This window comes from Amblyomma americanum, chromosome 4 (assembly GCF_052857255.1).
Source record: "Amblyomma americanum isolate KBUSLIRL-KWMA chromosome 4, ASM5285725v1, whole genome shotgun sequence".
Lineage (NCBI taxonomy): Eukaryota > Metazoa > Arthropoda > Arachnida > Ixodida > Ixodidae > Amblyomma > Amblyomma americanum.
The window spans coordinates 114,209,248-114,223,583 of NC_135500.1; positions in this window are offsets into that span (position 1 = coordinate 114,209,248).

The following is a 14,336-nucleotide window of genomic DNA, read 5'->3' on the forward strand; positions in this document are numbered from 1 at the left end:
TTTATTTGTTCACAATGTTTTTTCTTACTTGTAGTTTGGTTAGTGGGGTTTAACATCTCAAAGTGACTCAGGCTATGGGGACGCCTTAGTAAAGGGCTCCAGAAATTTAGACCACCTGCATTTTTTTAACGTGCACTGACATCGCACAGTACATGGGCCTCTAACATTTCACCTCCATCGAAATGCAACCACTGTGGCCGGAATCGAACCCGCGTCCTTCGGGTCAGCAGCCGAGCACCACAATTGCTGAGCCACCGTGACAGCTCTCTTACTTTTCGTGAAAAAAAAAGTTAAATCCTACAAGAAATACAGGGATACAATCATATACCAAAACCCATACTTGTTCTCTGTATAAGGCTTTCAGTCGAACTGCAATAAATGACGTCTTCTAATCCCTGCTCTCTCTCCCGGCGCACTGCAGGCTAGTGTCTTCCAGCTCACAATTGTGTTCTCCTTCTGTCAGAAGAGGTATACTCAGTTCTTTGTTGTAGCTGTGGAGCTACTAGCAGCATGCATCTGATAGACCACTGTGCCACAGCTCATCTAGCCAAGGCCAAAATGAGTAATGCTCCTGCCTTGTCATGCCTCACTGTTCCCTTCCTACAGCTACATCCTTAGCACTCAGAAGCCCTTTTCAGAAAACATTTTCAGGCCCAAGCTCAGCCCAGCTCAAACCAAACCAACCCAGTAAATTTAACCAAAGCAGGTGCAAACTCCATGGATGTAAACATTTTTATAGTGGCAAAAGAGCACAGGCACAGATAAAATAAGAATGGAAACACTTGTTTCAGGGCCCAATGCCCAAAATGAGGGTACCTTTTGAAATCCAGTGCTGGAAGGATTGCACCACATTTCCAGGACTCAAACGGATGCGTGAAGACCACCAAACTGCACTTTGGTACAATCCACAGCAGCAGGACACGGGCACAGATGTGACATCAGCCTATGGAGGTTACAATGCAGCACACCTGCAGCCAAAAGTCGAACATTTCGACACTGAGCTGTTGTGCAATGCAAGTGCCTTGTTAGTACCTTGAATGCTGCCCGTGATGTTGCCAGCTGACATCAGCTACGTAACTGTCTGAGCCCCTCTGGCACACACAAGTGCTCGTGTCTGCGTTTCTGCATGAACATGACAATGAATGGGTGTTGACCATCACTGCCAGAGCCGAGATTCGCCATGCTCACCTTCATGCTTCGCTTCTGTCTGTGTGCCGACTCCAGGCACAGGAAGAGAAGTAATGGAGCTGCCACAAGCAGCACAGGTGCCCACCACTGCACCAGCTTTGCGGTCTGTCAAGAACCCTCGGCCGTGCTCTCTGCCGTCACCAGGAGGCTGTGCAGATGCCCTGCCCGCTGCAGTGAGCTTGGCCTAGAAACAGAAATAGAATACATATAGACATAAAAGCTTTGTCCGTAAAGTTCCAAGACTGAGTCCATTAAAAAAGATGCGCTTAACATTGACATCATTTGTGCATCACCCCTTCGAAATAGTCTCCCTTGCACTCTATACACAGCTTCCAACGCTTCTTGAGGTCTTGGAAACAGTTGGAAAACGCTTCTTTTGGCAGGGCTGTCAGCTCCTGTGTCGTGGCGTCTTGAATGGCCTCCACGCTCCCCATCCAGCGACCTTTTAGGGCTCTCTTCACACGAGGAAACAGGAAAAAATCGCATGGGGAGAGGTCAGGCGAGTATGGCGGATGGGGAAGTACAGTAATGCTCTGTTTGGCGAGAAATTCTGTCACGCTGAGAGCAGTGTGCGGCCTTGCGCTATCGTGGAGAAGGCACCATTGTCCAGATGCCCATAAGTCAGGGCGACGGAGTCGCAGTGCATCACGCATGTGTTGGAGCACGCAGATATAAAACTCATGGTTCACCGTTCGCCCTTGTGGGACGAACTCGTGGTGTATGACACCTCTAGCATCGAAAAAAACTATCAGCATCGTCTTCGTTGTGGTCTTTGTTTGGGGATCGTATTGAAAACACCATGTTTCGTCTTCAGCAATGATCCTGTCGACGAATGCAGCATCCTTCTCTGCCTCGGAGAGCAAATCCGCGCTCACTGATGCCCGCGTGTCCTTCTGGTCCTGTGTGAGGGAGTGCGGCACAAGTCTGGCATTCAGCTCTCGTTTCCCCAAGTTCTCACGCAAAATTTGGTGGCATGTTGTCTTACTAATGTCGAGAGCATCTGACAGCATGCGGACTGTAATGGTGGGGTCTTGCTGTACTATTTCCCTGATCAGAGCTACGTTGTTTTCATTCCGTGAGGTTGAAGGGCGCCCCTGCCTTGTGTCGTCTTCCACCGACGTTCTCCCCGAAACGAACCTCCTGTGCCACTCGAAAACTCGCGCCCGCGATAATGTCTCGTTGCCGTAAGCGTCACGAAGGAGCTCATACGTCTGTGTGGCTGTCTTGCCAAGCTTCACACAGGATTTTATGTCAACACGCTGTTCGAGGCGGACGTCCATCGAGCCACACTCATTCACAGTAGAGTGCGCAAACGAGTAGTGGCAACGTACTTTTCTACTTGTGCCATCTAGCTGCTGCCACAACATTTAACATAAATAGCTCAGGTTAGCCCGAAAAGATGGCGCTACTCATACGCACCAACATTTGTTTTGGGGAATCATTTCTATACAGTATTGTGCGTTTTTCAAAAATTCCCCTTCCTCAACCGCTGGCTCATTTGCGGTGAAACGGCAAACAGAGCTTGCATACTATGGGAACTTGTGTACCGTAACAAGTTTTACAACGGTACTTACTTAGTTGAGCCGTGCATGATGGGAAAACGTAATCGCCTACGTAGAGATCGGCGAACCAAAACCCGCAGACGACGTTTTTTCGCTGAAGGGCGGCAGTGGCGCCATCTGTTTTCGGCAGTCGACAGCACTGATCTCCACCAGGAGGCTGGATGCCGCATCGAGTGAAGCCACCAGAAGTTGTGCGGCATGTCCCGGAAGTCAGCCTTTGGCAGTGCACGAAATCGAACCTCATGGTTTTTCAGTTTTAGTTTTCGTTTTCCGCTTAGCATTTTGTCTTTTCGACGTTGTCGTCTTCGTGACAATGCCTACCTGTTGCGCCGTCAACTGTATGAGGAGAGCAGCAAAATCCGCGGGAAAGAGGTTTCAAAAATAAGGGTCCATTGCACATGGGACGACGCTGGCAGACGCCTTCGTCTGCTCAACTGCGTCGTCCTGTTGCGCTAGCGTCGCCAACTCTGCTCTTTGTTGTGATGCACGTTGTCGCACTCTAAGCCCAAGTTATACCATCAATGGGGGATAAATTTAAGAAAGAATAGGTGGAAACCTTCATTAGGCAGCCGACATTGCAGCGGCCATTTTACCGAATTATGTTTAGACCGAGCCGGAGCGAGCTGGTGAAGTGCCGTAGGTGTTCTGCTGGTTCATATTAGCGCGTCCAAAATGTATATGGTACTGCTTTTTCGACGGAGCGTATCAAGTAGTTTCGTACTGTCGCAAATTATGCCTGAATGGGCTTAAATTTTATTCGTGATGCTTGGTGCAGTTCTTCTAACAGCGCTTGTAACATATGCGCTGCCGCATTCGTCTTTCTCATCAGTCGTTATCTTCTAGTTCACTCTACTCTCGTGCTGTGTAGATGAAACGTGACTGTGCTATAGAGGTAGATTAAAAACACGTCTGGAAGGTAAATGGCACACTAAAGCGATAAACATCACCTAGCTGTCATCGATGAGAAGAGACATCGTCCGCCACCAACCCGAAACTGAAAGCGACATCTGCTGTATAACGAGTAGCTCTTCGAGTGTCAGGATTTCCGCGCGCCGTTGATTTATAATTTTCTTTGCTACACGAAAATTTGTTTTCAAGATGACCTAGGCTCATCGTCGTTCCACTACTTCTAATTACGCTCGGAAGACAAGAACCAGGTCAGAAAATAGTGTCTAATGCACCCCTCTGCCGCGGCATGGTGAGACATATGCATGCCTGTTCACTTCGGTTCCTCGATCAGAAGTATACAGTGTTCCCCGAACAATGCTCACATTTATCACGTTCAGCTTGCTTATTCCTTTGGTATTACAGCTAGACGTTACACGAAAACAACCCGAAAAAAGTTGGGCTGAGGTTTAGCTAAAGTGTATAAGCCTGGATATCTCGAAGCGAAATGCTTCGTGGCGTGCTCGTGGTTTAGCTTAAGGTTTCATACCTCTTCTTCCAAAGCGTCGTCGTCTTCACTCTGTTGGCTGTTAACACTGGCAGCAGACGCGGCTAAGAGCCGCTTTTGAGCGTCTTGCTGTCGTCGTTTAGCGAGACGCTCCTCTCGTTGCTCGGGTGTTTCGGTTGCTCGTTTAGCTCTGGCCTTTTCATTCTTTCTTCGAAACCGCTCGACGTCTCCCGAAGTACAGTCTTCGGTCACCTGGCCACTCTCAATTGACGCAGCCAAACGGCGCAATTCAGCGTCCTTTTGCCGCCGTTTAGCAAGGCGTGCCTCTCGTGATTCTGGCGTTTCAGCCGCTTGTCTAGCCTTGCACTTTTCATATCTTCGCTGCTTTTGAGCCAACTCCCACGCTACCACTTCTGGGTCTTCTCCTCCTTCCATGGCGAAAGGTCAGACGACGGAGTCAACGCGCGGCAGCGATGACGGCTGCGGCAGCAGCGACCACCTGCGCTCCGCGTGACGTCACTCGGTTTCGCGCTTGCGCAGCTGTGGCAAATCTGTAGTGTGGCTAACGCGAAGCACGGTGTTGACGAGCCTAGTGAAGCTTTTCGCTTCAAAACTGAAGACGGAATGGTGAAAGACGCGACTTTTTGCATTGAATTACACAGCAGACACCGAACTTCCGGGAGATCCATCCAACTTCCGGTGGCTTCACTTGCGCCCACTTCAGAAAGCGGGAATGCGGCATCCAGCCAGTGGTAAAGAGCCGTTAATCCCCCTCAACATTGAAGCGACCAACGACAGCGTCACGACAAGGCCGCCGAGGCGAGCGTTGCAAGAAGCGCGCGGGCCCTTTGAATATGCCGTTCCAGCCGTTTCGTCTGCTTAAACTGAAGTGCTTACAACATTTTCAGCAATTGAGCAGAAAAAATATCAGAACAACTGATTTAGCGAGGCTTTACCTTTCAAAGAATATTGTTTGCAACGCTCGCCTCGGCGGCCTTGTCGTGACGCTTTCCACTGCCGAAAACAGATGGCGCCACTGCCGCCTTTCAGCGAAAAAATGCCGTCTGCGCGTTTTGGTTCGCCGATCTCTACGTAGACGATTACGTTTTCGCATCATGCACGGCTCAACTCAGTAATTACCGTTGTCAAACTTGCTACGATACAAAAGTTACCATAATACGCAAGCTCTGTGTGCAGTTTCACCGCAAATGAGCCAGCGGTTGAGGCGGGGAAATGTTTTAAAGTTTTCACGATAAAAAAGAAAAATTCACGGGGCACTTTGTTGACCTAAAGTGCGGTGAGGCGAAAGCTTTTAGCGCGGTGTTGCTGCTTGTGTTTCTTCTCTGAGGCTGGCTTTACACGTGTTACACACCACTGCACTCGCTAACGTTTGCTCCTCCCACTCTGGGTAAGCCCTCCTCAAAGTAGGGAACATAAGTTCGCTTACCGGTGTAAGTTTGTCCTTATGCCACAACCGTTCACACACAGAACACACACAGCCAAAGGGATTGTTTGTAAAGCGCCTGTGGAATTCGCGAGTTGCGGGCTCACACTCCTTGACTCTTCTCGCATGCTCTTCACGTCGTTGAAGTGCAATGTCCCCCTCCGGTTGAACCACACCAGCCTTGGCAAGAGATTTCTCTCGTCGCTTCTTCAATCGTTGAGCTTTCGCTTCGGGTGATTCTTCCGCTTGGCGCTTTCTCCTCGACTTGTTATGCTTCGCTTTCCTAGCAGCATCTCGCTCTTTTTCCCTGGCAAGGCGTTGCTCTCTCTGTTCCGGCGTTTCTTCAGCACGCCGTTGTCTTCTGTTCAGGTTGTAGAGTTCCATTCTGCTCATCGAACGTGTAGATGCAGTCTCGTCGCCATTTAAAGCATCCATAAGCCTTGCTGTCGAACGATCAGGTGTCGCCAAAGTCGCGTCAGCATTGAGAGCATGCATGATACTTGCAGATGCACCCAGATCAAGAGATGTTGAACGCATTCGCCTGGCTGCATAATATGCACGCCGTTTAGCCAAACGTTGTTCCCGCTCTTCATCCGATTCTTCCGCACGCCGCCGCTTCTTAGCTGCAGCACATCGTTGCAGCTTCACCTTATACGCATCGTCCGACATACCGTGGAGGATTCGCTGGGACGACTGCGACGAGCCGAATTGTGGGGGGGGGGGGGGGGGGGGGGGGGGGCTTTTCCACAGCTGGTATGACGGATGGATGGATGGAAGGTAGGAGCGTCCCCTTTGAAACGGGGCAGTGGTTGTTGCCACTATGCTCAGTTTTTTTCCTTTATTTTTGTTTACTCTGCTGTAAGTTGTTAATACAATTCGCCATTTCCTTTAAAAAAAAACGTCTTCCTACACTTTAAAACTTATGTCACCTCTCTGCTTTTGTGCCACCAATCCTCCAATCGCTTTTCGCTAATTTCCACCGCAGATTTATTTACATGACTATTGTTATCTCTAAACCCTGAGGCCTCAGGAGGAGTGACTGTGCCTGCATCGACAACGGGATGGATACCATCGCATTTTAGGATGAGGTGTTCTATTGTTTCTTCAGATTTACCACACACAGCACATGTGTCATCTTCTTCGTTAATTTTTTTCTGTAGCTGCGCGTTCTAACACCCTGACCTAGCTTCAAAGAGGAGACGGATGGATGGATACGGCTGAACCCTTTACATCGGGCGGTGGCTCAAGCCATCTAGCCATGTCTTCTCTAGCATCGCCCTCGGGGGCAGCTAGTCCGGATGCCTCCCTCTTGCGTTTGCGAAACTCTCAAACATATGCTGCGACCATCCGGCGTACGACTGGATGGCTCCTCACACAGCCTCGCATCACCTGACAATTGCATCACGTATGCCATGGCAAAGGGCAGCATGTATAGCAACGTTTATATGTACATCTATAAAGCCGGTTTCATCATAAACAATCCGATCCTCCGAAGAAGTATCGCTCGCCTTGAGGGTAGTGTCCTCTGTGTTAAGCAGCGAAAACAGTGGCCCGGATTCACGGCCGCCGCATGCTCCCCTCGAGATGGACCGTGCACAGATGCAGATGCGCGCAAGGTTGCACCGTCGCAAAACTGCAGTTGCTATAGTGCACGGCTGGGTGGGGTGGGCAGATGGGCTACGTAGTCGAACTGGCAGCGCCCAATGTACTAACTTCGGGTCACCCGCCGTTTGGTACAGACATCGAGGGCGCCCTCGCCCTGTTGATGGATGGATGGATGGATGGATGGATGGATGGTAGCGTCCCTTTTGAAACGGGGGTGGTGGCAGTTGCCACCATGCTCGTGCAGCTTTTTTGTAGAAGTGCTACACTGGGCTACCAGTCGAGCATTTCGCTGTGGGCCAGGGGAGGCAGTTGTGTACCATGGCAACCGGAGAGAAGCAAGGTGCGGCGTGCGCTTCGCTGTGCGCCCGCTCTACCGTCGGAGCCGCGAGTGACGTCACGCGGATGAGGAGTTGTGCGCATGTGCCGATGCCATGGTAACCAGACAGACCCCACAGGTGCACCGCGCGCTTCGTCGCCGCACGTCGCAATGTCACCCGAACCGCGCGTCGCATGCGCAGCATTGCGTATAAAAGGCGGAGATGTAATTGGCGGCTGTATCGCAACATCCGACATGGATGCAAAGAAGGAGAGTCCAGTCGCTGCTAAACGGCGGTATAGACAAGAAAAGATTAACTCTTCCGATCCTGAGGTTGTCGCCTGGCACTTGGCTACCCAACAAAGAGAATCAGCGAAGAGAGCAGCGGAGACCCCCGAACAGAGAGAGGAACGGCTTGCCGAACGGAGATGCCAGACTTCCGATCGTAATAGACGGCGCATAGCCGCCGAGATGGAGCCAAATGTCTCTCATTGCTAAACATACAACGACCACAACAAGCCCAGCCATGGAAACGTACCTCTCGCTACGTATATCCTGGCATAGCAGAGCTGTCAATTTTTTTCTTTATTTTTTGTTTAACTGTGTTGTAAATTATTAAGATTAGCCATTTTCTTTAAATACGTGTTTCTAATTTTCTACTGTGCTCTTGAGCCACCAATCTTCCAATCTCTTTTTGTTAATTTCCACCGCAGATTTGTTTACATGACTATAGTTATCTCTAAACCCTAGGGTCTCAGGAAGAGTGACTGTGCCTGCATCAACATCGGGATGGATACCATCACATTTGAGTATGAGGTGTTCTATTGTTTCTACAGATTTACCACACACAGCACGTGTGTCATCATCTATAGTTAAATTTCTTTTTGTAGCTGCGCCTTCTAAGACACCCTGCCATAGCTAGCTTCAATGAGTAGACCAAAGACACCCTTGGCAGTGACCACTGCATCATTAATACGATCATTTACACACGGCCCCTTAAACGCCGCAAACAACGCAAGCACATATTCCCGATTGGACTAAGTTCCGCTCGACACTTCCCTCTGTCGGAATCGTTCGCTCGGGATATCAAGAATGGGTGACCTCTCTAATGACAACTCTCCGCAAAAACGAACAATGCAACCAGCTCACTGACTCCACCCCCGAAGTAGACAACCATCTTCTCCATCTTTGGGAGGCCCGCCGCAGTCTCACCAAACGATGGAAAAAGCAGAAACACAACAAGAAACTCAGACACCGCATTCTTGAACTCACCCACAAGGCTGCCGACTATGCCGCTCAGTTAGCCGTCACTAACTGGGTGGATCGATGCAACACTGCCGTGCGCCAGACGTCTGGCCGGAACACCTGGCATCTGTTTCGTGCACTTATTGACCCCAATCAAACGCGTGCAGAAACGGCGCGGCACCTCCAACGTGCAATGCATAACTTTCCCGGTACTACAACACAACTGGCCCGAACATTGTGTGACAGATATCTCTGTAACACGGTGGACCCTCGCCTTTCTCAATGCTCATACATAGGGCAAGCAAATCTGGAGCTGGACGCCCCCTTCAAGCTCCATGATTTGAAGGAGGCGCCCTAGCCAAAATGAAACGCGGTACTGCACCGGGCCGGGACAGGGTTACCGTCAAACTTCCGGCGAACCTTCCGGATGCAGTCTATCGTACCCTCCTTGAATTTATCAACCATATCTGGCTTGGAGAGATTCCTCTTCCCCCGGCTTGGAAAACAGCCTTAGTGACGTTTATTCCTAAGGCAGGCAAGCCAATTGATGTGGAGCACCAGCGCCCTTCTCCCTCACATCTTGTGTTGGCAAACTGATGGAGACTATTGTGCGAGACAGGTTGTCCACTTACTTTGAAACACATCAAACTTTTTCAGACATTATGTTTGGTTTCCGACCACAGAAATCCGCACAAGACATCCTTCTACAACTTCATCATGACATATTGCAGCCCAAAGAACTCCCTCACAATGACAAGGTGGTCCTGGCCTTGGATTTGAAAAGAGCCTTTGATAATGTTAAACATGAAGTAATACTCAACCACCTCCAAAATACCAACTGTGGTCAGAATACATACCGATACATCTGGCAATTTCTCACGGGTCGACAGGCCTGCATTCGAATTCAAGACAAGGAACATGGGCCCTATACCATCGGATCCCGGGGTACACCAGAGGGTGCGGTTTTATCTCCCCTCCTCTTCAACCTCGCAATGTAAGGCCCTCCCGCAAAATTACGCTCCATGCCCGGCATCCGATATGCCCTATATGCGGATGATATCTCTATCTGGGCAACACAAGGCAATCTCGGACACATATGGAGACCTGCCTACAACAGGCAACGGAGGCAGTGGACACTTACGCTGCATACTGTGGTCTCCAGTGTGCTCCCACCAAATCAGAATTTGTCAACATTCGAGCCCCGCCGCGGTGGCTCAGTGGTTAGGGCGCTCGACTACTGATTCGGAGTTCCCGGGTTCGAACCCGACCGCGGCGGCTGCGTTTTTATGGAGGAAAAACGCTAAGGCGCCCGTGTGCTGTGCGATGTCAGTGCACGTTAAATATCCCCAGGTGGTCGAAATTATTCCGGAGCCCTCCACTACGGACCTATTTGTTCCTCTCTTCTTTCACTCCCTCCTTTATCCCTTCCCTTACGGCGCGGTTCAGGTGTCCAACGGTATATGAGACAGATACTGCGCCATTTCCTTTCCACCAAAAACCAATTATTATTATTATTATCAACATTCGACCCTCTCCTCGGGAAGACTCTTCAATTCACCTCACACTCCCTTCGGGTCCGATTAGAGAGGCCAAGGAGGTCCGCATCCTTGGTCTCTTTATTCACCAACAACACAGACCGGACACAACACTCGCAAAACTCCGCAAGTATCGTGATCAGGTGGGCCGTATGGTCCGCCGAGTCTCCAACAAGCGTGGGGAGTCACGAAGCAAAGATGCCCTGCGGCTGGCATATGCCTCTGTAACGAGTAGAATTCTCTACTCAACCCCCTACCTTCACATGCGCAAACACGACGAGGATCAACTCGAGGTCATGCACCGCAAAGTCATCAAACGGGCTCTTGACCTTCCCATTACCACATCCAACCAGCGTTTGTTGGACCTGGGGGCAGTCAACACCTATCGAGAACTCCGACATGCCCATCTCGTCAACCAATATGCGCGCATATCACAAACGCCATCCGGCCGCCGCATTCTTGACCGACTCCAAATCCAACACACCATCACCTTTGAGGAACGGGTACGAACGCCAGAACCCTGGAGACGCGCCCTCAGGGTTCGACCTATTCCCCGCAACATGTCACACTCTGACCACAATGGCCGTCGCCAGCCGCGTGCGGAAGCACTGGAGCGACATTATGGTCGACAACAACACGTGTACTACGTGGACATTGCCGGTCCCCACCGTGGGGGGTGGTTCACCGCAGCAGTGGTCCACAACACCACCACATTGGCCGGACTCACTTTCCGAGCCTACAGCACAACACACGCGGAGGAAATCGCGATTGCGCTCGCACTGTCCCTCCCACAAGTGGAACACATCATTACGGACTCGAAGGGGGCCTGTCGGAACTATGAGCTGGGTTGGATACCTCCTCTCGCCTGGCGCATCCTACAAAATTGCTGTCGGTCCAGCCACCCTCCAAATTGTAACCTCAACTGGGCTCCTGGCCACCAGGGACTCCAGGGCAATGAGTTAGCCGATCAGGCGGCCCGCGCTCTCTCTCCACGGGCACTCACACTTGATCAGGAAGCCTATTCCGAGCCTACCCAATCTCTAATTACATTAAAAGACATCACTACATATTATAAGGACAGTCATAGTCGCTTCCCGGAACCCTGTAAGGGTCTCTGGAGAGCAGACGAACGGCTTCTCAAAATTTTTACAAATACAATGCTGTGCCCGGCAGTATTGAAACACCAATTCAGAATTTGATGGTGGCTGCAGGCTGTGCGGAGCGACGTTCTCGGACGTTTTCCATATGGTCTGGGCCTGCCCTTACAATCCCCACCCTCCCCAATCCTTCATATCCCACCCTTCTAGGGAGGCCTGGGAGGCGGCGCTACTCAGGTGCCATGACCTACAGCCCCAACGGACTTTGGCCGCCAGGGCGCGAGCGGCGCTAGACGCCATTGGGGCTCCGGAATAGGAGCTCCACCTAGATTTGTGAGGACCTGGGCCATAGGGCCTGGGCCCAAACACCTCCTTGTACACAAATGTTTACCACCACCACCACCACCACCAAAGAGTAGGGCACTGCCTCATGAGTTATCATAGAATGCTTCCTACCTGATCTACCTTTTCTAGTATCGATGTGTAGTTCTGCACTCTGCTTCTTTTCCACTGAATTAATCCAATTTTTACCATCCTCGTTTTTAACCTATCATTTAATGCTTTCTTTCTCCGTCCTTGTGCCCGGCATGCTTATTGGTTAGTTTCCTAGTTCTTTTCCACCATTGTGGGTCAACGCTCTTTCTGTATAGGTATTTAAATACCATAGCTGTCCACCTGTTATCGTCCGAGTTCCGCAGGCCTTCTTCACAAAATATTTTGCTCTGAGCTTCCCGCGCTTCGCACGATGTCCAGCCCATGTACTGCCTCGTTTGTGGTTTTCCTGTGGGCACCTACTGATTTACTTTTAATTTCGACTGAACTTCTGCCCTTAAAGGGGCTCTAAAACGCCTTCCGAGGAGAGCACATTAACTCACTTAATCACTGCACTGTGTTGCCATGAAAACCAGAGCCAAATAATCTACGCGCAGCAGACGACCCACAATCACGCGTCAAAGTTAGCGAGCCCTTCCCGGAGACTTTTTCATGATCGCACCCTCCTCCGTCCCCCGCATCTGCGTAGACAAGGTGAGAGGTGGCCATTGGTTCGATTATTTCAGACGTCAAGCAGCTACCGTGGCCGCAGCCAATAAGCCGCTTAGCTCCCGCGGGTCAGGAAGCTCCGCTCCCAGAGGGGGGGTCGGCGAAGGAGCGCCTACCTTCCAGCGTGCAAAAAGTGACGAGAAGAGAGGGAAAGGCGCGAAGACGCTGAAATTCAAATTTTAACTACAGATAACTCAGCTTCTACAAAGCGCATTTAAAAAAAATTCTTGCTAGGCACTATTCGTGAAGCGGCGTGCTTCAATATCTCAGGCATGCCGCAACTTTATTAGAGCCCCCTTCACGGCCCCTTTAAGCATAGAATCGCATTCCCGAAAGTAAGCCCCGGCACCATTATTCCTTTCCAAATTTTACCTCTCAGTACTTCATATTTGTTGTACACCCATATAATGCCCTATGCTTCATTATCCCGACATCTATTGGCCCCTTTTGCCATAAGAGACTGTTCGTGCTTTTCCGTGTATATCTGCCCTTCGTTTACCCATACCCCGATATATTAACTCAACTCCGGCGTGCTCTCAGTTGAGGTCATATATAAAATATGACCAGTTTCAGTCCACTTTGCGCTCCACTCTTGCTTCAGCGGTTAATTCTGCTGAAGAGCATACAGCAAAAGGCATATGCTTGGCTATTGAGGAATGCCGAAAGAAGTCCGAATTTTCGGTACGTACTACATTAAGAGGGAACATTTCAACTAGATGGTGGAATGCAGATTGCTCGCGGGATTACAGACGCACAAAGGCTGCATGGAAGAAGCTCCTACACAATCGGTGCCCAAAAAATTGGCATGATTATAAGTTCATTGCGGCTACTTGTAAACGCACAATCTCACAAGCGAAAGAAAATTATGAATCCGAGCATTTTGATTTCCTATCAAAATCAGGAAATCGTCGCGCACTTTTCGGATTCTGAAGATCGTGGAAAAAGATTCCGGTTTCATTAAATTCACCCTCATCTGTTTTGATCCCGCAAGAAGCAATGGAAACAGTTGATAACATTGCTAAAGGGTTAAAGCAGCAGCAGCAGGGTTTCTCATCTGTACTTCCCTTACGCTCTGCGTTTGCGGCGTCAGTGGACCAGATTCAGCATGTCCCCCCTGTTACCCTTCCCGAGCTTTCCCCGATAGTGTTGAGGTTACCAAATGCTGCTCCTGGCCCTGATAGGGTAACATCAATAATGTTAAGGATCTTCTTTGTGGAGTCCCCTACCTCATTATTACAGCTGGTTAATTTTTCAATCAAACATGCATGGATTCCTCCTGAGTGGAAAATCGCCAAAGTGATCCCTTTACCTAAAAACCGTGGTGGTGGCTATTCACCGGATAATATTAGACCCATTTCATTGACATCAAACGCGGTTAAGTTAATTGAAAAGGTCATACTCCTACGTGTTCCGGAGTTTGTGGTCCGCAATAATATCCTTAGTCCCTGTCAAATCGGTTTCCGTTAAAAATGTTCTATATGGAATGTTCACACCGACCTTGAGTTTCGTATTCTTCTTGCGCGGCACCAAAAAATGCATGCTGCGTTGGTGACATTAGATGTAGCCAAAGCTTATGACAGCGTAGAACACTACATATTATTGCAAAGATTATATACTCTGCAGTTTCCGAACTACTTAGTTGCGTGGATATTGTATCATATCAGATGAAAGCACGCAACAAAACGAAATACACGAAAGGTACGTCTTCCGTTCACGTCGTCAGGGTGAGGCGGAACCTTTCTAGCAGTTTGTACGTGCCCTAAAGAGACAAGCGCAGCACTGCAACTTCGGGGCCATGACAGATGATATGGTGCGCGACCAAGTTGTGCTCGGAACCAATTCGCCAAAGCTTCGAGAGAAGATGCTCAGGGACAAAAACCTGACCTTGGGAAAAACTGTCACCTTATGCA